This window comes from Zalophus californianus, chromosome X (assembly GCF_009762305.2).
Source record: "Zalophus californianus isolate mZalCal1 chromosome X, mZalCal1.pri.v2, whole genome shotgun sequence".
Classification (NCBI taxonomy): Eukaryota; Metazoa; Chordata; class Mammalia; order Carnivora; family Otariidae; genus Zalophus; species Zalophus californianus.
In genome coordinates, this window is record NC_045612.1 from 107129370 (window position 1) to 107155889 (window position 26520).

Here is a 26520-nt window from a genome sequence, read left to right on the forward strand (position 1 = left end):
TGCTTGGCAGGGAGTCTGCTTCTCCCTCTGACCCTCCCCCCCCATGTGCTTTCTCTTTCTCTCATTCTCTCTCTCTCAAATAAATAAAATCTTTAAAAAAAAAAAAAGAATCCACATAGCTGAAGATAGGCTTGCCATTCTCTTGTGAGAATTAAAGCACTGAACAAAAGCATGCCCCTAAATGGAAAGTCCTGTGTGCTTTCAGAATTTAACGTACAGAGGATTTAGCCAGCAGGGAGGGACAGGATTTTTCTTGGCAATGTTTAGGGATCTAATCGTGTTAAGTAAATAATTGCTTCAACAATTTTTCAGCAGTTGGTTTTGTTTACTAAAGAGAAAAAAATTTAAACTGGAACCAAAAATCCAATTTCTAAAATTGAAAAGATAGCAAAGATCAAATTAACAAGCAAAAAATAAAACACATTAGTTTGTAAAAAGTAACTTTCTTATGTAACATGGAGAATAATCCATTTGTACGGGTAGACTAATGCTTTTTGCACGAAGTCCTTATCACTCATCTCCTAATTTAGAGATGATGTTATCAATAGCAGTATTTTATATACCATTTCATACAATTCTCAAATATTAGAACATATTCGTTATGTACTACAGTGCTGAAATTTTAATTAAAAAAGCTCTCCATGTCTCCTGACATTTTATCCACCTTTTTTTCAGTTACTTACACACTGGTTAAGATCCAAACTGAGTCACCTAATTTAAGACAATGTCTAAGTCTCCCCACTCTTTGCTCTGTCTGCTTAAGACCTAGCATCTAATAGCTGTGGAAAATCGGCAGAGTTTAAGGTGAAATCTATAGATGTTGACAGGGATTAATCAATGTGGTCTCTAAGAAGTAGATGGCAGTCTTGCTCAGTCATTTTTTTTTTTTCCACTTCTGAAGTGTAAGACACTTGCATTTGCTGTTAAAATCGATAGTCTTTTTAAGTGATGCCTCCCTGGGCACTTGACAGGTACATGAACCAATCCAGTTATATCATTCATTTGGAATATTATATGTCCATTTCCAAATGTCCTTAAATGCCACCACCATGACCACCAAAACCTAGAGAAAGGAAACATGAAAGAAACATCAGAAAATACAAAGTTTGCAATAACTTTTTAATATTATTATACTTTTGCTCATTCTGTTGTAAGAGTGATCCTGTCCAATGAAGCCTTGTGCCTTCAAATAGACAGACTAATAGGAGAAAGTCCTCTTGGTTGAGAGGAGCTGTTAGTTGAATTGGTAGGGGGGAAAATGCCTAGGATCTTGATTTGGAGATCTGGGAATAGGTGCCCTGTTAATTTGATTTTTTTTTCATTGCTACGAAACATTTTTCTTTCACTAATACTCTTCAGTAGATACTCTCTTAAAAAAATGACCTGGTGTCTTAAAGTGCAGTGAAGTTATTTTTGTCTTTCTAGCAACTTTTCGAATCTATCATTTTCCAATAAGGTACGTTTAAAAGAAACAAGATTAGAAGGTCTAGTTTATTAAAACTGTTCCCATGTTTTTATATTTTCCAAATAGGATACCCATACACAACACTTAAGGGTTTTGCTTCTTTTTTCCAATTCAGTGATCCGTGGAGCTGTCAGGCTGCTAGGTCTCCACATGGCTAACACCTTCTATTCCTGCGCATTTGTATGTTCATCCATTAATTTGTAATTCTCTATTATATCCCTGGGCTAATATATACAGAGATCATGGATACAACCTCTGTGGGAGGAAAAATCAATAAGCCAAACATATTCCTATGTGACAAGGGCAGGAGTGGTCACATGGGAGGAGGACCTAACTTTTGAGAGAAAGTAGAAAAGTTAGAGAATAAACCCTACATGGATTGACATATAGACCAAGGTATGAAGAACCAGAGGGAGTTAGAAAGAAGTAGGTTTGCATTTTAGAGGGAATAAAATTGAGTGTACAATGGGGTCTCTGACTAAAGTTCCTCCATTTCCATTTCTGAATGGACTAATACAATTATGACTTTACCTCTAATGTCAAGCCCCAATCCATTATTATAAAAGCTAATGGAATAATTTTTCAAAAATCAAATCTGATAATATCACTACCATGGTTACAAATTTGCAGTAGCTCACAGGAGACCGGAGCAGAAAATGCAGTCTTTATGAGTTCTTTTATAATTTTGACCAATATTCTATTAACCCTTTTTGGGAGGATGGTTTTTATAGGCTTGAAATTTCATTAAATGATATTAACTTATATTGGTGGACTTAAAGAAATAGTTCTTTAAATCCAGTAGCTTCATTTATTGTAGAAATGTTGAACCCAAATATTTTTTTAAATTTAATAGCTATATTTACTAGAGGAATGTTGATAATATTGTACATTATTTGGTATTCTTTCTATGATGACTTCTCCCATTTTTTCCCCCTCTATGAAGCCTCTTAAAAGAAATACCTCTCTGGTTTCAGAGTCAGAAAAGCCTGTTTCTTCAGAGGAACTGTTTGATTTCCTCTCTTTCTGAATCATGTAACTATTTGGTCTCTTTGGTTTGATGGAATGTTTGGAATCCAGAATATATTATCTTCCATTGGCAGATGATTAGGATATTAATGCATTAAAAAAACTAACAGTATTATTTGCTTTTATCTTATTTCCCCATCTTAATTTTTCTTGACCTCATTTTTTCTCATCAATTTTCATATAGCTATAGCATAAGAGTTTTTGAAATTCATGTTAAATATTCTCCAACAAGGTATTACTTGAGGAAGGGAGGGGATAGGAAAGGAAGGAAGAAAGAAACCTACCCAGTTCTCCCAACTTAATCACTTTTAAAGGACAAAAGTAAAGGAGGAACAGGGGCACCTGGGTGGCTCAGTCCGTTAAGCATCTGCCTTCAGCTTAGGTCATGATCCCAGGGTCCTGGGATCCAACCCCACGTTGGGCTCCCTGCAAAGCAGAGAGCCTGCTTCTCCCTCTCCCTCTGCTGCTCCCCCTGCTTGTTCTCTCTCTCTCTCTCTCCCTCCCTCCCCCCCCCCGTCAAATAAATAAATAAATAATATTTAAAAAAAAAAAGTAGGGGAGCCTGGGTGGCTTAGTTGGTTAAGTGTCTGCCTTCCACTCAGGTCATGATCCCAGGGTCCTGGGATCGAGTTCTGCATCAGGCTCCTTGCTTAGCAGGGAACCTGCTTCTCCCCCGGCTTTCCCCCCTGGCTTGTGCTCTCCCTCACTCTCTCTGTCTCAAATAATAAATAAATAATCTTTAAAAAAAAAAAAAGTAAAGGAGGAATGGGAAAAAAAAATACTATTGCTCTCCACTCACGTGATACATGTACTATCCTAGGCTTTACCTGTTTCTGAAATAGATCTTTTATGAGACAACTTTTAAAAAGCGGGAAGATATCCGGACTTAGCAGGTTAGCTGAAAGAGACCTTTGTTCAAAATTTCTTGGTTGAGAGACTATGAATCCCATATTCTCAGTCTAGATGATTCTATAGTTGCTCACTGAATCCCCCAAGATCTAAGGGGGATCTCCTAGTCTGACCCTGGCTAATTAGAACATCCCAACCCCCAAGCAAAAGGATTGATTTAGAAATAAACTCAGGACTCAAGGCTAGCCAGTCAGAGCCCTCTGTGAGATTTCTCGTGGGACTTCAATTGCAAATGAGGGAAGCCTAGAACAACTGATGGTTCTTGGGCTTCCATCTGCAAAAGCCTTAGAATTCGGCTACCGCTATAGCACTAACAGAAGGGAACTTAAACTAATGCAATTAGAGTTTCTAGTTATATAAGCCGTTGATTTTCTTTATTGCTTAAAATAGTTTGAATTGGTTCTTGGTCATTTGCAAATTCAAGTGTCACAACTAATAAAACTCATATATAGGTCATTGAGTCAAATGGGAGAAAAGGGCCTTAGAACCAAGTAATAATACCCAATGATTAGAGGATGTTTTCTCCCCTCTGTGTTCAATGAACATATTTCATGTTCTTGATATTTAAACTTCCACATGACTTTTTCACTCACCTATAAGTGTTTTTAATCAGTTTGCTTATAATTCTGACATCTTTGATCCATGTATCTAGTCCATGAAAGGGAAAAAAAGACCTGAACATTACCTCATGAAAGATATTAAAGACATTCATTAAACTGGCGCTTCAGCAAAACCTAAGGTAGACAATGCTCAGACAACCAGAACCCAGATGTGCCAATTTTACTTCATAAAATTTTAAAGTTCTGAACTATAAACGGGCCTATTTGATGGTATTTCTATTTGTATTTCTCTGATACCATTATCCAAATTTAAGATCTGACTCTACGTGATAGTGGTCTTCACATACTCATGTAATCTATTTATAATTTTACTTTTTTTAAAAGTCATGGTTAGTGATGAAACCACCGAATTTCACATTCATTTTAGGAATTATTCTACCTCAGTTTTCTAGGTGTGGTATACTAAATATAAATGAAATAAGTAGAAACTATGTATGCATTATAAGCACAGGTTTTCCTCATTCCCTGTATTTTTCTTTTTTTGAATTAAAAAATATAAAAGGGCTGTTTTTCTTTTATGTCCATGCCTATTTTTCTGTCCCAAATGCATACATTCTACTAATCTGAATGTTTCTTTTTAATATCCCCATTGTATAGACCTAGGCTCTTCTCCTTTCAATGTACTATTATCTTGTATTTTGGCAATCTGCCAACTATGTGTTCAGAAAGCCCTCCCATCTCACTCTATATTTATCTTATTATATAATTAGGCCCTTGAAGTAGACCCTTTGTTTGATATGACATAGTAATACTCCCATCAACAATTTCCCTTTTCAGGTATAGCATTACTATTACTACAAAGGGTTTAATTATTAAATCAGGTTCACACTAATAATAGATCTTACCCAGCACCAAACTATAGTAATGACGCAAATGCTATAGGTAAGCATCAAGAAGAGATGCAATATTCCTTTTTGGAGGAGCTCAAAGTTGTCAGGTGTTCATTTTCTAGTAAATTGTGATAAATTTTGCTTTTGGATTAACATGAATTTTTAAGAGTTTAGAGACTACTCCATTTTATACAGTGTTAATTGCACAAATAGTAAAATGCCCACTTGACTACCACCTACTCTCCAGCCAACCATGTTTATTGTTTTTTACAGTAAACAATATAGATTATAAGCATGTTTGTAAGAGCTCTTAGAGATCATTCATCACTCATCTCCCTTAAGTATGAAGGGAACAGATTGTGGGTCTATGGTCAACTTTCCATGCCTAATCACCTAACATAAACCCTAGAACATATTTGGGGATTGATAACAATGTTCTATATGGAGCACAGCTCTTTAGTATGCATTGTGACATAAATAGAGGCTAACTGACAACTAAAGGATGGCTCTTTATCTTTACGGAATTCACAGTGTAGTGGAAGCAATATATAAATAATATATATTTATATGTAATATATTTATTACAATACATATTATGGCAAGTGCTAAAATTTATGCCAGGTTATTAAGATAACAAAGATGCGGGATACCTAAGTCAGACTGAGGAATTCATAACACTGTCTTGAAGAAAGGGTATCTGAAACTGAGTCTTGAAAGAGTATAATGACTTGGCTAAGAAGAAAAGGGAAGATAGTCAGTCATTCCAGACTCAGAAAATAGTGAGGGTAAAAGAAACAAGATGTGAATAAGCTAAGTGATTTAGGGTGGGAATTGTTATGCTGAGAGCACAAAGTGTTTGTGAGAGTGTGTTAGAAGAAACCAAGGAATGAGGTAGGGCCTGGATCCAAGGTTTTTATTTTCATTTTGAACTTAGGGCTAACCAATGAAAAATTTTAAGGTCACAAGGGACTTATACCTAGGTTTTCATTCATTCTTTTCATATTTTCTATTTAACTATTAATTTATACTTCTAACAAATACTTATTGAGACCCAAACATTGGGCATAGAGGTTATTTTTATAAGTATGAGTGAATGGGACAAAATTCCTTCTCTTTGTGATTTTATACGTAAGTGAATAAGGAGAAACAATTTAAAAGTAACACGTATTCATTATTATAAAATATGGCATTTGTGACAAGCACAGCTAGGCATCTCTGAGAAGAAAAATACCAGGTGGGAACTACCTAGTAGAGTTTGTCGGTGAAGGCTGGTCTGTGGAAGCTGCATCAAAATTGGTAAATGAAAGAGGAGAGGAAGAAGTCTGGTGACTCTGCATGACAGGGAGAACTTCATGAACTTCTAATGAAGGAAACAATTTGGTATGTTTAGGGAGCACATGGAAGCAAGGAGCAGAGTTAGGAACAAGTCAGGAAGCGTTTATAGTAACTGAGGTGAGGAAAAAATAATGAGGATATTGGTAATAAAGCTAATATTTCTTGAGCGCAAAGTTTGAGACACGTACAGTTGCTAATGTGCAACTGCCTGACCTACCAAAATGGCAATGTTGCGTGGTTTATTATTAGATATTATGCTAGGCACTTGAATACATAATCTCATTTAATATTCATTAAGACCATATGAAGAGCTATTGCTCATATTTTCACAGTGAGAAAACTGAAGCTTATTGAAATGAAGCAGTCGGTGCAGGGACACATGGCTAGTTAAGAGGATGAGTCAGTCAAGTCCCAGAGAGGATCAGGAGGTATATTCCTACAGAATAATGTGAGAAAGTATTAATACAAGCACTATTTGCAGAGGCATTGATACAGTTTAGGGGAACGGAAAGGGACAGTGCGGCAGTCCAGGAATAGCATGAGCCAGTGGTGACACACTACAAGGCCTGAAGCGGCAAGCTGAGAGTTAAACCAGAGGAGTAACTGTATGTAAAAGATTGCCTGACCAAAGCCGTGGCCTTTGGTGGAGATACGAATCCATCGATGGAGACTCACTAAGAGACAAATGAGCTAATAAATGCTCCAGAGTTGACTCTCAGTGCAGTTCCAGTCTCCTTCCTGAGCTTCCCATTGAAAGGAACCAACCAGAGGTCAGAAGACAGTGAAGCCTATGGATATAGTCCATAAAGATCCACCTCACAAAGCAATGTAGAGAAGGTTCGGGTGGTCCTGGAAGGGACTGGGAAATAACGGATACCCAGCATTGTGGTGGAGCCACGTACTGAATTGAGCTCATGATAAAAAGCATGGTTCAGTATATTGCTTGGTGGTCTGAAATAAACAGTAGAAGTACAGAGTGTGAGGATGGAGCAAATAGAAAACTGAATACAGGAGCAATCTGCAGAAACTTGTAAGGGATGAGAAGAAGAATCTAGGGTAAGTCTAAAATCTTTAGCTTGAGTGATTCAGTTCATAGTACTGGTGGTATTAAATAAGGACAAATGGAAGAAGAGACAGAAGTTGAGTTTGGAGGGTGTTTAGTTTTAATGTCTATGAATCATCCAGCCTAGTGGACAGATGGAGAGGGAAAGAGAGAGAAAATTTTGGAGGTAGTTTTGAATTAGAGATTAAAATCTGTAAGTCATTAGCATAAAATTTTGGTGGTTGAGATTTGGGATTTGATTGCAGGTACCCAGGATAAATATATAGGAAGAAATTTATAGAGAACCAAGACAGGAAAAGTAGGCTGCACTAAATTTTAGGAAGCAAATTAAGGAAGAGGATCCACTAAAAATCATTTTTCGACAGGATAGTTTTTTTTTTTTAAGATTTTATTTATTTGACAGAGAGACACACAGCGAGAGAGGGAACACAAGCAGGGGGAGTAGCAGGCAGAGGGAGAAGCAGGCTTCCCACCGAGCAGGGAGCCTGATGTGGGACTCCATCCCAGGACCCTGGGATCATGACCTAAGCTGAAGGCAGACACTTAATGACTGAGCCACCCAGGCGCCCTCGACTGGATAGTTTTAAATTAAAAAAAAAAAAAAAAAGAAAGAAAAAACAGGATAAAATGGTATTGCAGAAAAGAAACAAGGAGAGAATTATTGAATGATGGTTCACTTCTAATTTTAAAAAAATGTAGAAATGTCAGTAGTAAATATAATTAGTAAAATAATGCACGTGCATAAAATACAAACATTTATTGGAACTTGCATGCTCTTTAATCCTTCTACTTAATGCAGAGGTGGAAAGTTTAGACCAGTCAGGAAGGTGAATGTAGGGGCCAAGTATGGCAGACTGACAAAGGGAATTAATACAATATGGATGAAACAAACCAGGGAAGAGTACCAAAGCTAAAAGTCTAGGGATACACTGTGGTCAAGACTTCTAAGAGAACGGTATGCACATAAAAGTCAATAAATAAGAAAAGATATATAACATGAAGATAATTTGGTAAATGCCTTGAACACTTCTAGTGGATATTATATCTTCTCTTGATCTAATTTTCCTTCTTAAACGATAAAGAATAGAACAGGCAGATGAGCTAGATTTTATTTTATTTTATATTTTTAAGGATTTATTAGAGAGAGAGAGAGTGCTAGCAGGGGATCGGGCAGAGGGAGAGGGAGAGAGAATCTCCAGCAGACTCCCTGCTGAGTGCAGAGCCTGAAACTGGGCTCTATCTCAGGAGCCTGAGAACATGACCTGAGCCGAATCAAGAGTTGAAAGCTCAACTAATTGAGGCACCCAGGTGACCCAGATGAGCTAGATTTTAAACTATAATTTCCCTACTAACTTATAAGAGTATATGTCTTGTTATATAATATTTAATATTCTATTTATTAAATGGAAGTACCATGTTTAAAAATATTACAGAGGTGAACTTAAAATAGGTACACTTCCTAAGGAAATTAGCTATGAACTTACTTGATGAAAGGCGATTAAAATAAATAACAAAATGCTATTGTTATGTTCTCTTTACCTAGGATATAATAAAAATTGAAACACAGAAGTATTATTGTATATTAAGAGTGCTATTGGACTAGATCCCAAGAATGATATTTAATGCTTATTATTACTGATGAGTGAAACTTTTCCAATTAGCTGGACAGCAATATGAAAAAATTAACAGCATGGCTAATTATAGACTGCAAACATTTCTGACCAACCTAACATATATTCAAAAGTACTAAATATAAGTTCTTAAAATAGATTTGGTACCTATATAGGAAAGAAACTATTTGTTGCATTCCAACAAAACTCCCTACAGTTCAGAGAGATACAATTAAGACTTTCTTCTTCTATCAAAGACTATAATTGGCCATTATATTAAGTACTCAGGATTTTATTTTGAAAAGCACATTCCTGAACAAATAGGTTTCATTTCCAAGACTATTTTCTCATTTCTAAATTCATGTTTCTAAATTTGTATTTTTGATTTTTATTTGGCCTTTAACAGACATAACCACCCTAAGGTGCAAATATAAATGACCACTTACTTTTTTTAATTTAAAAAATATTTTTATTAACATATAATGTATTATTTGTTTCAGGGGTACCAGTCTGTGATTCATCAGTCTTACACAATTCGCAGCGCTCACCATAGCACATACCCTCCCCGGTGTCCATCACCCAGTCACCCCATCCCTCCCACCCGCCTCCACTCCAGTAACCCTGTTTGTTTCCTGAGATTAAGAGTCTCTTATGGTTTGTCTCCCTCTCTGGTTTCATCTTGTTTCACTTTTCCCTCCCTTCCCCTATCATCCTCTGTCTTATTTCTCAAATTCCTCATATCAGTGAGATCACATGATACTTGTCTTTCTCTGATTGACTTACTTCGCTTAGCGTAATACCCTCTAGTTCCATCCACGTCATTGCAAATGGCAAGATTTCATTTTTTTTTGATGGCTGCATAATTATAAATGACCATTTAAATTTATGTTTATAATAGTTCTTCCCCAACCTGATAAAGTATACGGGGTGATGTTTTTTGAGGGTCCAAAGTATAATTTTGAATAAAATTTACCGGAAATAAAACTTGGCTTAACTCACTATAATGTTCAAGGTCTTTATGGTTGAATAGACTTTGGCCACTGAATGATTAGTTGATGGGACAATGAATACCAATACTTGGAGAAGCATAAAAATTATACTTTTAGCCAAGATTTTTTTTTATTGTTTTTGGTGTTGTACAGTGTATGATGTTTCAACTAGTGTTCATTTCCTACCCTGCCCCTTCCTCCAAGGCATAAGTATACTTCTCTGCCCATTGATTTAGGCCATAGGAGAAATACTCACTTTACAAATAGGCAGAAGTAACTGTGTGAATTTTAAGTTAAGAGCTTAAGAGTCCTCCCCAAAAAACCACCTGTTTTTTTATTTTTTTTCCTCTCTCACATATGTATATATTTACAATGCATATACAGAAATTCACTACATACATATACAGAAACTCAATAAAATTTGTTAAATATCCAGAATATTACCATCATTTGTGACATTTTTATTATCGAGAAAGAATCAATGAGAAGGGACTATTGAAGAATCTAGTATCCACTAATCATGCTATGTTGTTATAACATGAGTGCTGTATTAAAAGTTGTTTCATGTGTTTTCAATTCCCGAACATCTCCTTGCTGTTTTGAGGCCATATTTGAAGTTTCTCAAATCATTCTTTTTTTAATTTAATTGTATTATGTTAATCACCATACATTACATCATTAGTTTTTGATATAGTGTTCCACGCAACATATTTTAAGAAAAAAGAAAAAGAAGAAGATAGCAGGAGAGGAAGAATGAAGGGGAGTAAGTCAGAGGAGGAGACGAACCATGAGAGACGATGGACTCTGAAAAACAAACTGAGGGTTCTAGAGGGGAGGAGGGTAGGGGGATGGGTTAGCCTGCTGATGGGTATTCAAGAGGGCACATTCTGCATGGAGCACTGGGTGTTATGAACAAACAATCATGGAACACTACATCAAAAACAAATGATGTAATATATGGTGATTAACATAACAATAAAAAATTAAAAAAAGAAAAAAAAAGAAGATGATAGTAGGAAGGGAAAAATGAAGGGGGGAAATCGGAGGGGGAGACGAACCATGAGAGACTATGGACTCTGAGAAACCAACTGAGGGTTCTAGAGGGAAAGAGGGTGAGGGATGGGTTAGCCTGGTGATGGGTATTAAAGAGGGCATGTATTGAATGGAGCACTGGGTGTTATACGCAAACAATGAACCACCTGTTTTTTTTAATTCAGAATGATTTAATAAAATTCTATAGACTGAGTAAAAAAAATTAAATATTTGTAAACTTTGAAAAATTTTTAAAAGAACATTTTACCCAATTTACATAGTGTCACGTAATTGCTAAATGATAAGCAAAAAGCAGAACATTTGTTTGTCTTTCTCAGTTACAGCTTTGGCAGTCTTTCAGCTTCTTCTCTATATGTGAGTATTGTGCCAACTCTGTAAAAAAGCAAGACATATTTTTACTAGTATAAAGTGCCCTACTTCTTCAAAAGACAGCGCTGAAACTAAATTTGAAAGCTTTTCCTTGATTACTTTTTAGCTCTTAATTGTTCCTTTTTGAGAGTGTGTATTAGGTTCTTATTGCGGGTGTAACAAATTCTGACAAACTTATTAGTTTAAAGCAATACCCATTTATTATCATTAGGTAGTTCAGATGTGTTAAATCTGTCTTAACTGGGCTAAAATCCAAGTGTCTGCAGGGCTGCTTTCCTTTTTAGAGTTTCAAAGGAAAATCTGTTACCTTGCTCTTTTGAGCTTCTGGAGGTCACCCATATCCTTGGCTCATAGCCCTCTTACTCCACTTTTAAAACCAGAGATATTGGGCCAAGTGTGTCTGTAATCTGTAATCTGTCTGTTCTCCCTATTCTTCTTCCCTCTTCCACTTATAAGGATCTAGTGATTACACTGAACTCACGAAGATAATCCAGGAAAACATTCCATCTCAAGGTCACCCAATAAGCAATATTAATTCCATTTTATTATTTTTTTCTCAAGTGTTTAAATTACAGTTAGTTAACATACAGCGTAATATTAGTTTCAGGTGTACAATATATGATTCAACACTTAAATACAATACCTGGTGCTCATAACAAGTGGCCTCCGTAATCCCCGTCACCCATTTAACCCATCCCTCCTGCCCACCTCCCCTCCAGCAACCCTCAGTTCTCTATAGTTAAGATCAATTCCATTTAAATTCTGTTTTAAACTTAATTCTCCTTTACCACATAACCTAATATATTCTCAGGTTCTGGGGATTAGTATGTAGATATCTAAGACATTCTGCTTACAATAGATTATATCATTGTACGTATATTGGGCTAATAGTGATATTAGAACAGGATACTGTTTTACACACACACACACACACACACACACACTGTAGTATAGCACCTTGATTTGCATAATATAATCTCTAATGGACTTTCTAGTATTGCCTTATCTGGGTTTGTTTTTTTTTGTTTTTTTAGATTAAAAAAAAATACTCTCTACACCCAACGTGGGGCTCCTACTCACAACCCCATGATCAAGACTCACATGCTCTCCTGACTGAGCCAGCCAGGCACCCCTGCCTTATCCATTTTTAAGCTGCATATATTTTGGGCAAGACACTGAAACTTAACTAAACTTTTAATTTTGTCATCTGTATAATTGGGGATAATGCTATAATGATATTTTGTTGTGAGGATTAAATGCAATAATATACGCAGAGGTCTTTGCAACTGTCTGATATACATTGACTAATAAGTAGAATCTATTATTATACTAAAATATTTGTGTATTCTTTGTTTAGCTGTAGATTAGGTATTATGTATATTTGTAATAATTAGGTTGTTCTTTGATACTATACTGAATACCCCTTCTGGCAGGGGAATTTCAAATTATACATTTGGCTGTATATGAAGAGCATAGAAGCCAAAAAATGAAGCTCATGATATTTACATGCTGAATCTACATTAATCTGAATCATCATAGGATCAAATCAGAATGCATGCTCATTTAATACTACCAATGTTACTTTCCAATTACATTTGTCTCTAGCTAATCTCAAAATAGATACCTAATATAAAAATGTTGATAAGCGGAAACCACATTTTATTGATTTGAAAACAAATATAAATAAGATTTTTGAGGTTCTAATATTGCTTGATAGTAGTAATTCATTCTTTATTTGAATTGAATTGAAATTCAATTTCAAATTAAACTATAATTATATGTAGAGCATTATTAAGGTATCAGTCTTAGTGACAATCTTCTCAGGATAAAATCTGACCATTTATTTTCTTAACCTGCATGATACACAGAGATTCTTGCAGGACACCTAGAAACTCTTGTAAAACTTACTCTTTACAGCAGTATAGTGAGAGTTAAGTGACTCTAGAAAGTGTTATTCTTACTTCCTTTTTAAGTCAAATTTTAGGGGCTCCTGGGTGGCTCAGTCATTTGAGCATCCGAATCTTGGTTTCAGCTCAGGTCACCATCTCAGGGTTGTGAGATCGAGCTCTGCTTCTACTTGGGATTCCCTCCCTTTCCCTCTCCCTTCCCCTCTGCCCTTCCCCCAGCTCATGCTCTCTCTCTCTCCTCTCTCTAAATTAAAAAAAAAAAAAAATCAAATTTTAGGGATGCCTGGGTGGCTCAGTCGGTTAAGCTTCTGCCTTTGGCTCAGGTCATGATCCCGGGGTCCTGGGATCGAGTCCCACATCAGGCTCCCTGTTCAGCGGGGAGCCTGCTTCTCCCTCTCCCCCTGCTTGTGCTCTCTCTCTGTGCCTGCTTCTCCCTCTGCCTGCTCTGCCTGCAGCTCTCCCTGCTTGTGCTCGCTCCATCTCTCTCTCTCTCTCTCTCTCTCTCTCTCTCTCTCTCTCTCTCTCTCTCTCTCGCCTTTTGACAAATAAGATAGTTTAAAAGATCAAATTTTAGATAGAGTAAATTGTACAGCATTACCCATTTTAGGATTCCATGCTGAGTATTTTCCAAATTCCTATGCATAAGAAATAACTATTTTAGGCAATCTGTGCTTTAAGTTGAAGAGAATTATATGGGATTATACACTTTGTAATCCTAAAAGTTTACAAAGTTAACTGCAAACGTTTTTAAGGGCCATTGAGGAGTGAAGGTGCCAGAGAAGGTTAGGAAGAAAACTCTCAGGTTCTATTAGCCTGAATTTTCTAGTCCCAAATAAGTAGTACTTCATTTAAGAATTATGCTTGTGTATATTGTTAATAAACAACTCAAATAACACCACATCTGTGTTGAGGTGGAGACTTACTGGACTAATAAAATTATTCCAACATTAATGCAGTGAAGATAGTTTCATAATATCTATACTCCTAACAATAGACTGAAAAGAGTGAAAAACAAAAAATTCTGTAAAGGAGGTGGGTGGCTAGTAATTGATTTACTGAAATAATTAGGTCACAGAAATCTTTCCTTATTGGGCTCAAGGGCAGAGTTTTACCAGTCAGGCAGGAGGCTGTGAGAGTTCTGTGGGGAGTCCCTCAGCCCTAAAGACCTAAAGGTACTGTCACCAGGATTTCCCCTAAGGAATCCTTATTCTTATGGACCTAGGATAAAGCTTAAATTTGTTCGGCTCCTTCCACATACTCAAGAGTTTTAGTCTGCCAGTTATAATTATAGGCAGATGCCGGAGTGTTCCCAGAAAGTTTCAAGCATAGAATGTGTTAACTGAAAGGGAAACAAGAAAGGAGGAGGAAGACAACAAAAGTACCAACAAAGGAAAAACAGAAAGAAGTCTAACTTGAAGAGATAGATACTACACAAAGAGAGTAACATTTCAATATCAACAGAGAAATAAGAGAAGGTAACACATCCATGACGTTAGATCGATGTTATAAAAAAAGAAATCTCTGGAAAAAAATAAAGGTAGCGTTGTTAAGATACTGTTTCTCAGGCCCAAACCCATCCTTCTGTACTTAGCTTTGTGATGCTGACCAACAGAGACTGTGCAAGGCCTATTTCTGCTTGGCGCAGCTGCTCCCTATTAGGCTCTGTCGGTAGGGGGTATGAGAGGGACGGGGGGGGGGGGGGGGGGGGGGCAGGACACTGCAAGGAGAAAGGACTTACTCCCACTTGCTGCCCAGCAGTACTTCTTGTTCCCAGCAGCATCACTTTCTTCTCATAGCAACAGTTAAATAATTTGCAAGTTTCCCAGCACAGGCAAAACTAGCCTCATCATGCCTCCGCCCATCAGAGAGAGATTACTGCTAGTCTCCCCTAGAGCCCCTCCCCAAGGTCTAGGTCACAGGCCAAGAGGGACCCTCCTCTGAACTCCTGAGACAGCGGCACCAATTGAGTAGTGTCTTCTTCTCTGAGATCAGGGTATCCACTCCCTGAGATCAGCGAGACCCCTCCAGTCTGTTTCTAGGCTTTCATTATTCCAACCTCTTACCTTTGTTCCTTTAGCCCTAGGGTGGTTGCCACTGCCTGTAACTCACAGACTTGGTGAGGTTTTTTTCCTCCTGCCTTTTCTGTTACCTAGTTAACAAACCTAGAGCTAATTTTCTGCTAAATTGTCATTGGTCCAAAAAGGATGTAATTTCTTTCTTCTTAAAGGATTCTGCCTGGCACTACCTGCCCATAGCAGGAAAAGTGAAAATCTCAGTGGATGAGTTGGAAGATAAAAGTAGGCAAATCCCCAAAGTAGAGCAAAAGACAAAGAAAATAAAAGTAGGAAACTGGTGGCTTGTTCTGGGAAGCCTGATGGCTGGATAATCATCTTTTTAGAAAGAGAAAACAGAGGCAATACGTGAGAGGAAATAAGCAAATATTTCAAGAAATTGTCCTGAACTCAAATACATTAATTTCCAGACTAAAAGAATCCATTGAGTGCCCAGTACAATAGATGAAAACAGACCCCCTCTCCAAATAACATCATGAAATTTCAGAACACTGGAGACAAAAAGAATTTCCCATAAGATTCCTAAGAGGAAAAATGAATGTCATCCAAAGGATGTGTCATCAGAATGGCTTTGGACACCTCAACAGTGACACAAGAACAAAAAGAAGCATCAGAACAGAGATTTTTCAGATGATCAAACATCTCAAAAATACTCGTCTCCTGTACCTTTTAAAAATAATTTACCAAAGGATGCCCTCCAGTTACACAAGCCTGTGAGTGAGGAAAGTGGACAAAATGGCATTCAGAGAACAGGAGCCCTGACACAGGAAAGACTCACAGGGAATTTCCCAGTTGACCATGAAGGACGATAGAAGGTAACGTGTACAGTGCACACAAAGAGCACCAGTCCTGATGAAAAGCATGATAATATATACTATCAATATCCGATTTTAGTAAAATTTGTTCTAGGACAATAATGGATGGTTGAAAGAAGGGAAACTGATAACAGCATGCACAGCTGATCTGTCACTTACTTAAAGAAGAAAACAATAAATGTAAGCATCCTTCCTGAGTCGTGTGTGCACGTGCACCCACATGTGTGTGTTTTCTCTGAATTTATCAATATGTTTTTGAGGAGATAAAGGAAGATTGAGATCTAAGTGACAACTGCGTTTCTGTTGAAACTTAAAGTTTGATTATGTGGATAAATAAAAAAGGACATGCACATGTGATGTTGAAATATGGAGATATAAAAATGCCAGATCAAGCAGCTAAAAGATTCAAATCTATTTACCCGCAGGACAGAGGAAATGGGAGGTGGGTAAGGGGGTAGGACAGTGTCATATTTTTTCTTTTAACCTTGGCAGTCATACTAGTGATAAAATTGTGTGATGAAAAGTGATAAAATTAGTCAGGAATTAACAATACTAATCTTGGGGTGCCTGGGTGGTGCAGTCGGTTGAGCATCTGACTCTTGGTTTCAGCTGTGATCTTGATCTCAGGGTCAGGCTCTAGGCTCAGTGTGGAGTCTGCTTGTTCCCTCTCACTCTCCCTCTGCATCTCCCCATATTCTCTCTCTCTCTCAAATAAATGAATGAATCTTTAAAAAAATAATCTTATAGGTCAAGTTGATTTATTTTATTAATCTGTAATATATTTATTTATGGACAAAACTACAGGTTTTTAAAATGTACAAGTAAAGGAAATAATTAACCACCAAGATGCTCTATCTGCATGAAGACAAATGGATACAAATTTCCAAATGTCCATACAAAACACTAGATCACTGACTGGCACTGTGTTCAAGTAAATGAACTAGTAATGCCACCCTTTATTTACAGTCTTTGTTAGTGCTCTAGTATACTTACGGTTTGATCACTGATTCTGATTCAATTCTTTGTGCTATTGGAAGATGGAAATGATGTGTACCGAATGCCTAGCTCCCAAACAGTTCTTCTTCTCAGGACAGTAAGATTCATTGCATTTAAAAATGCACATTTATAAAGACATGAAATAGACTCATTAAGATTCATTAATTTACTCATTTTTTCACAGAACATGGAATAAGTACCTTAGCAGACATTATTCTCAGATGAAAGGATGAAAATTAGGTCACAGTCCCCCGCTTTACAATGATTCATGGCATGTTAACAACAAACAACGACATGACATTCTCTTTTACTTCTAATACAAAACCGTTCCATTATTGTCACTTCCAGTGTGTCAGAATATTCAGACATTTAATAATATGTCAAAAGTCAAGTAATTTTTAAGTATTAACATTGGGATATGAACTTAAACTTGAAAGCAAGAGTTTCACAACAGCAAATTATTTGTATTGTTCTCAGAAATAATGGTTTCAAACATTTACCAATTGCTGGCAAATGTGGCTCTTCTAAGATTAACTCTGTATGTGTTACCATGGAACATTTCAACAAGGTTAATACAGTTGAGAGCATAGATAGAGGTTTGATTATCCCTGAAATTCAAGAGGGTTATATTTAGCATATTTCTAGGAAGAATGCCACTAATGTCAGCAGTTGGAGCACGTTGCACCTCCTCTGCCCTTCATGTTTAAAATGCCATTAGACAAGTTTTATATTTTTAAGTATTCTAAATAATTTAAAATAGCTTTGAATTTAGAACCTAAAAGTTTTTAGTGCTGTAGAGTCAAACTACGTATTTTATTAGTGTAAAGAAAGAAGTCAAGAGATAGTAAATGACTGATGAGAAGTCGGAGAGCAGGTGAGGTCACTTATGGGATTAAATCCACACGTGCTAATACCCAGTAACACCCAGTAATACCCTGCGTGACTTGGACCAGAGAGGATGAAAAGGAACATCAAAGAATCACTATCAAGACTCTCTTTCCCATATAGTAGGTTGCTGACTTTTGTTTCATAATGATTTTCTTATAAAGTCTTTGTAAAAATGGTGAAGACCCCAATTTATTCTATTAGAAAATATTTATGTGGGGCACCTGGATGGCTCAGGTGGTCAAGCGTCTGCCTTCGGTTCAGGTCATGATCCCAGGGTCCTGGGGTCAAGCCCCACATCGGGCTCCCTGCTCTGCAGTGAGTCTGTTTCTCCTTCTCCCTCTGCCCCCCCACCTGCTTGTTCTCGCTGTCTCTTTCAAATAAAGAAATAAAATCTTAAAAAAAAAAGAAAAGAAAATATCTATGTTACGATAATGAGAAAATAGGCATTTTAGAAAAGTAAGATGAGTCAAAGTGGGTTATTTTTAAAACTAACACTTGCAGCATTAAGGTTTAATTAACTATACAGAAAGTCCAAGAATAAATCATAAAATTGGGCTTATTGAAAAACATGACATTTATAGCATGTCATATGTGATTACGAAAACACATCAACAATAATGCATTGTCAAGGTTACATGCATGTGTTAGGATGTAACACACAGCGCCCATGGTGGTGAGTAAGGTGGTGAGGAAATACACATGGTGGAGAGGAGGAAGTGAGAGTGGACATGAGGATAAATGGACAGACATCAAATAATATTTTTAAAAGACGAAATAAAACAAGAGTGGGGGCTTGCATAGCCTGCTAATCTGATAAAATAGGGCTAACCGCATTCTTTGCACCTGAAGCCTAAAAAGAAAAGAAAATCCAAAAAATTATTCATTATTCTTTAATATATTTATATCTATATAATTATTAAATCATTTATTTTATTTATATTTAATTTATATTAAATATGTACATTTAAAATTTACATAAACATTAAATATGTAAATAAATCGATAAATAAATATTAAATATATTTTCATTCTCTCAAACTTCACTCTCAGAACTTAAGAATATTCATGAGAATGAAAGTAACATTGCTGTGATAAACAGTCTTTCTGTTGGAAAGCATACCTGTTTTTAGGGACATATGTATCATACATTGTTATTAGGTAAGTAGAAAATTAGTAATTTAATTTTGATAGAACAGTTTTTGCATAAATACATAAGATCCTGATGACAGTAGAAACCAAAATTAAAATTCTCTCTAATATGTAGATATTTTGATTGAGTCTTGATAGGTAGTTGACTTCATATTCAGTGTAGCTGTGGCCAGCCCTGTACCCTTTACACTTGTATGTGCATACTAAAGTGTGGCAAGATCAGTTAGCACGCTTTTGGACATGTGTAACAGAATACTCAACTACAGGGAGTAAACTGAGTAATAATATGGTGCAGTATGGTGAGAGGTAACTGGATTCTTGGAATGAGCACCGGTCTGGCAAATCACTTCGACTCTCAGAGCCTCATTCTGTTTATGTGGAAAATAGTGATATTAGATTATACAAACTCTTAGGTTCAAATATGCTTAAAAGTTCTGTAATTTCAGTTGCATTCTAATAGCATTAGCCATTTGTCAGAACATTTTAAGATTGTGTATCTGATTTCCTAACCCTAATTAAGGTGAGTTCAGGCAAAGCAGGAGGTAAGCTTTATTCTGAAATTATCCTACAGAATATGGTTATCATTTATGTGGGAGAACCGGGGAATTAACTAATGAGAGATGAGCCACCCCCTCTGATGTCACACTGGGGAAGAAAGAACAACTTGAGTCACAAGGCCATGGTGACTGCAGATAGGGGAAGCATGAGAAGGTTGCTTTCCCCTCGTAGGTTTTGAGAATTTTGTCTGAGTACATCCTTATTTTTCATAGAATGGTGACACTCTTCAATACCTAATGACATTCCTCATAAGAATAGGGTCATCAGTCAAAAATGGGGCCATAGCAGCAACCAAATCTTTAGCCCCAAGTGGATGGGGCTATTAGGATGACATAGTCTATCAACCCCAAGGAATATCTGGATCATAAGTATCTTCTAAATTTAGTTCAGGAAGAAAAGAAATGTGGCTTCAATCTTTTACTACATTTTTCCTTTCATTTATGCTTACACCTACAAAATACTTATTTTTCTTTTTAGACCAATTGTTAAAATATGGCTAATTTCAATAATACAAGCAAAGTGGAACTGAAACATACTCTGTGTTGGGAATTTAGTCCAAAATAGAAGTCATTCTGAAACTGATACATAGAAATACATTTGGAATATTTTCCATTTCAGTGGAAAGTTAGTGGGAGGGGAAAGCTGTGCTGTATTTTTGGTTCTCTTATTTTGTGGTCACCTAAAGAATATTAGGAGAATATCTAAAACAGGTTTGTTCCAATTAATGTGTGTGTGTGTGTGTGTATGTTTATACACACACACACACACACACACATATACTAGACAAATGTAAACACCAATTGATAACATTATTTAAATGCTATTATTTGACGTTATTTTAACAACGTGAAAGTTTTTCAACATATTTATATATATATTTATTTAAAGATTTTATTTATTTATTTGACAGAAAGACACAGCGAGAGAGGGAACACAAGCAGGGGTAGTGGGAGAGGGAGAAGCAGGCTTCCCGTGGAGCAGGGAGCCCAATGTGGGACTCGATCCCAGGACCCTGGGGTCATGACCCGAGCCGAAGGCAGACACTTAACCACTGAGCCACCCAGGCACTCCTATTTATTGATTTCATAATTGATTAATGAATCTGGAATTTATAAATTTACATTTTCAAAGGTGGAACCAAAACATACAAGAGTTTCATAGATTGATAGTTAGGAAGAGTAAAGATAAATTACAAGCATTTTGTGAAGTTTCTTACTGTCCTGCTAATGATAGACATGAATTTAATCTGGTCTTTTACTTGTGGTACCAAGACACAAGATGTCCTTATTTAAAAGACAGATAATTGTAATTCATCTTAATCATTCTTTTTACAGGATACCACTTAGAAAGTACTTAAAAATTACAGGTTTTAACAAAAGAATTACACTTTAGATTCTGAGGGAGCACATATTTATACACCCATGTTATGTTACTTGGTAGATTAAACTGGTAGGTCCTGAACCACATGCTGTGATGATGGATCTAACACTTCATAATGAGCACTAAGTAATATTTACTTTGTATCCTCATTTGCATTAAGTTCCTTTATGTTAGAGATATAAGAGCCTTATGTTGAGTTTATTAGGGTGGTATTAGGTTTAAGACCTCCAGACTTTTCCCCATCTGTTAACTGAAATAACTTTTACTTGTGGAAGGCCGACCAAAATAAATGTACTTCAATTAAGCTACTTGTTTTATAGCCACAGAATTGATTTTACATTCTACAGATTCTGTCTCTGTGGGAGTTGGAGAGTATGCAGAAGTAATGATGTCTTTATTAAAATTCTTGACTCCATTCAAGAAAATATAAATATATTTAATCAAATGCATTTTGTAAATTAAAGACAAACAAGACAGGAAAAATGGAAGAAATTATCCAAGCATATAATTAATAAATCTTATATTGCAACCTGTTTTTTTTTTTTTTACTATCTATATAAATAACATTTTAAAAGAAAGTAATAGTCAAGGTCAGTATTTCTGCTCTAAAGTAATTTTAGCATTTTTTTTTTACTAATTTAATTCAGTTGTAGTTATGGGAAATTGCAGAGTCTATTTATGGATAGTGCTGACAAGTGGCTAAATCGAGAGTAACCTTCATTTTTAAAGACATGTATGTCCAATTGTATTAGTAAATTAACTGCATGCTATCACAATTGAATATATGTGAATCCTCGGCTACTGCAATAAGGTCAAGTATGGCCACATATGGGCCATCAAAAATACTATTTCTCTACTGATGCCCTAATGTTTTCTCTTTATCATTCATATTTAATGGAAAATATATTTATTGCAATAGCTCAAAAAACATCTGACCAACTGTTAATTTTTCTTGTTCTTTGACAAATGGTTTTCAACTTCCTAGTTTTATCCCCTTTAAGTTAGACCACTCATAGTCAATAAATAGTTTTTTTAAATAGTAAAACTACTTGCTGGAAAGTATGTAAGCCTGGTGAAGGCTGTCTTCTAGTGACTCATTTTTCCCTTTGATATTTTTTCTTGATTTTTCTGATCTCTGCAGCCACAGTATTCTATTTTACCTCTGAAAAATCTATGACAAAATATCTGTATACCAAATCATTCTATACACAGGTCATAATGTTTGTGAATTAACTGTACTTTATTTTTTTAAATTTTTTTATTGTTAATCACCATATATTACATCATTTGTTTTTAATGTAGTGTTCCATGATTCATTGTTTGTTCATAACACCCAGTGCTCCATGCAGAATGTGCCCTCTTTAATACCCATCACCAGGCTAACCCATCCCCCTACCCTCCTCCCCTCTAGAACCCTCAGTTTGTTTTTCAGAGTCCATCATCTCTCATGGTTCGTCTCCCCCTCTGACTTACTCCCCTTCATTCTTCCTCTCCTGCTATCTTCTTTTTCTTTTTTCTTAAAATATGTTGCGTTATTTGTTTCAGAAGTACAGATCTGTGATTCAACAGTCTTGCACAATTCACAGCGCTCACCGTAGCACATACCCTCCCCAGTGTCTATCACCCAGCCACCCCATCCCTCCCACCCCCAACCACTCCAGTAACACTCAGTTTGTTCCTGAGATTAAGAATTCCTCACATCAGTGAGGTCATATGATACATGTCTTTCTCTGATTGACTTATTTCACTCAGCATAACACCCTCCAGTTCCATCCACGTCGTTGCAAATGGCAAGATCTCATTCCTTTTGATGGCTGCATAATATTCCATTGTGTATATATACCACATCTTCTTTATCCATTCATCTGTCGATGGACATCTTGGCTCTTTCCACTGTACTTTAAACAAGAAGGCGAATAGGGGCATCTGAGTGGCTCCTTCAGTTGGGTAGCCAACTCTTGATTTCAGCTCTCGTCATGCATGATCTCAGGGTCATGAGCTCGAGCCCTGAGTTGGGCTCCACACTCAGCAGGGAGTCTGCTTGAGATTCTCTCTCTCCATCTCCCTGCCCCTCACTCCACTCTAGAAATAAATAAGTAATTTTTTTTTTTTTTTTTTTTTTTTATAGAGGAATCAGTGGTGCACGATTCTAAAAATGGCATGTCAATTGGGAGACTGGTAAATGAGATCTTGCCAGGGGTAAAAGAACTATTTAAAGTTTATCATGTGAGTGGTTCCTTACTCTTTGTGTGGAAGGTATATGTTTTAAGTGGGGCAAAAAATACCATAGTTATAAAGTATGAAGTCATTATGTTTATACCTTTGCACTGTTTGTAAACTATTAAAGAATTTTTATTGTTACTTTTTTTTTAATTTAAATTCTAGTTAGTTAACATAGAGTGTAGTATTGGTTTCAGGAGTAGAATTTAGTGATTCATCACTTATATGTAACACCCAGTGCTCTCCTTAATGCCCATCACCCATTTAGCGCAACGCCCCCCCCAAACCTTCTCCCCTTCAGCATCCCTCAGTTCTCTATGGTTAAGAGTCTCTTATGGTTTGCCTCCCTCTCAGTTTTTATCTTATTTCATCTTTCCTTCCTTTTCTCCGTGTTCATCTGTTTTGTTTCTTAAATTCCACATATGAGTGAAATCACATGACAGTTGTCTTTCCTTGACTGACTTGTTTTGTTTAGCATAATATACTCTAGTTCCATCCACATTGTTGCAAACGGCAAGACTTCATTCTTTTTGATGGCTGAGTAATATTGCATTGTGTACATATATACCACCTCTTCTTTATCCATTCATCAGTTGATGGACATTTGGACTCTTTCCATAATTTGGCTATTGTTGATAGTGCTGTTATAAACATTGGGGTGCATGTGCCCCTTCAAATCAGCATTTTTATATCCTTTGGATAAATACCTAGTATTGCGATTGCTGGGTCATAAGGTAGTTTTATTTTTAACTTTGAGGAACCTCCATACTGTTTCCTAGAGTGGCTGCATCAACTATTTAAGAATTTTTATCTCATCTATAAAGCCAACATTTGTAGAACCATCATAAAGGAGAATTACTTCTATTAGGCTGCACAAAGCAGCCAAGTCAAAAAAATTCAGTCACTTTGTTCAAGTTGCATGAAATTGGATCAGTCAATTCTTTATTACATATGGCCTTTATATTTATAGATTGTACTAATAATTGTACTATTGTTAAATTGCTTAAGAAGTCTGGATGCTAAGAAAAAGTTACCCATTTTTAAGTGAAGGATAAAATTGAATTAATTAAGGAAGAAAGGATCTACAGAGAATAGATATGAAAATTTTAACTATGATTTGAGGAAATTGTGGGTAAATGATAATTAAATATGTTTATTTTAAGAAACAAAATTAGGGTAATTTACATCATAATAAGGCTTTTATACACTTAACTCCAGGAAAGTTTTCCCTTATTAATACTTTTCATATTCAGGTCATATTCTTAAAAGAATTTTAGAATGACTTCAACTTTGACGTTGCATGAAATGCATTCTCCTCTAAATCTGCTTAGTACTCACTAAAATTGTTTAATGTTTACTTCATGTCCGAACATAGAAAAACCTTTCCAGTCCTTGTAAGTACAACATCACAACTGTGCATGAGCTTTATGCATTTGGTATGGGACTTCATCTAGCTCTGCTGGGGTCATGAACCATGTCTGCTGCTATGCTACATATTCAGAAAAATTTCTAAGCACCTTTCAGAACTAATTAGCAGTCACTAAGAAGAAGGCTTGGTAATTAGACAGAAATAAAATTTCATTTCTCAATATGATACCCTTCATGTTTGCTTTCTAAAGACCTAGGACAGAAGAAGTAGAAATTATTTCTCCATGCATGAGACTCTCTAAATACCTCCAAACTGTTGCGTCCAAAATTATCTGTACTTTGCTTACAAATATCCAAATGGAGTCAGGAGGGGAAACAAGTGGTTTCAGTTAGTAATTCTAAGAATTTGCATGAGTGTTTCAGTATCATAACCTAAATTATAATCTCTTGAGCCTCAGAAGCATCTATTAGAGTACCAGATCTATTTCTTGGTAGCATAAACCTACCATCATGTCAAAATAATCAGATTGTATTAATTAATGGTAGAATGTTGGTCACCTCAGTTGAGTAGTAAGAAAACAGTAAAACTGAACTTTCCGTTTTCTCTAAACCATGATTTATGGTGTCAGAAATACTTTCTCTAATATGTTCTCTTTTTTTAAAAGATTTCATTTATTTATTAGGGAGAGAGAGTGAGAAAGGGAACACAAACAGAGGGAGCGGGAGAGGGAGAAGCAGGCTTCCCGCCGAGCAGAAAGCCCGATGCAGGGCTCGATCCCAGGACCCTGGGATCATGACCTGAGCCGAAGGCAGACCTTAACGACTGAGCCACCCAGGCGCTCCTCTAACATGTTCTTCATATTTTGCTTTTCCATTCTAGGATTAAAAAAGAGAAAACAAGTCAGGGAAAAAATTAGTATAACAATGATCAAAATCTTGAAGTTTTAGAGAAGTGAAAGCTTTATGTATATATTTCGGTTGAGCAATGGGAGCAGTTTTCTACTCCTGATCAGAAGACCAAGTAATCTTGAAAAGACCATCATTATTAGAAATGTAAAATTTAACCAGTGAATATTAATCATAGCAAAGACCTAAAAGAGATTGAATATATTTGATCACATTTTTCTTCTTTTCAGTGTTTCGCACCATGTATTTTAGGTAGGGGTGAGAGAGAGAGAGAGAGAGAGAGAGAGTGTGTGTGTGGGGGGGGGGACTGTCTAAATGGGAATCCTCTTGGCGTGCCTGGGTGACTCAAGCCAGTTAAGCATCTGCCTTTGGCTCAGGTCATGATCCCAGGGTCCTGGGATCCAGCCCCACATCGGGCTCCGTGCTCCGTGGGAAGCCTGCTTCTCCCTCTCCCACTACCCCTGCTCATGTTCCCTCTCTCTCTCTCAAGTAAATGAATAAAATCTTTAAAAAAAATAAATGGGAATCCTCTTAGTTTCATTGATGCAAAACATAGATGAGCTGAGTATCACGAAGTTTATTTTACTGATACTAATAATTTTGGCAGGCTCTGTTAACAAAAAAAGAAATATAACTAAAGACAATATAGCTGTAATAGGAAATGTTGTTTTTCATTATTGCTCTTTCTTACATGAGTTATTTAATCTACTTTGCTTGTATTTTGAAAGTTTTCCCAATTGCCCCTTGGTAAAAATTCAAATAAATCAGGGCAGTTGGCTACTTCCAAATAAGAGTAATTGGAACCCCAGAACAAAAACCTGTTAAAAAGCTACTGCAGATCTATGTCCCATGTGATGTGTGTCTCCTCTCTTTCTCGTTCATTTCTAAAGCTTAAAGGAGAGCTTTCACATGGCACCTTTGTCTTGGAATAGTCTTTTTACTCTCCAGTTGTTGATTACACTGTAGAGAACGGTACAGTTATGACCTATCCA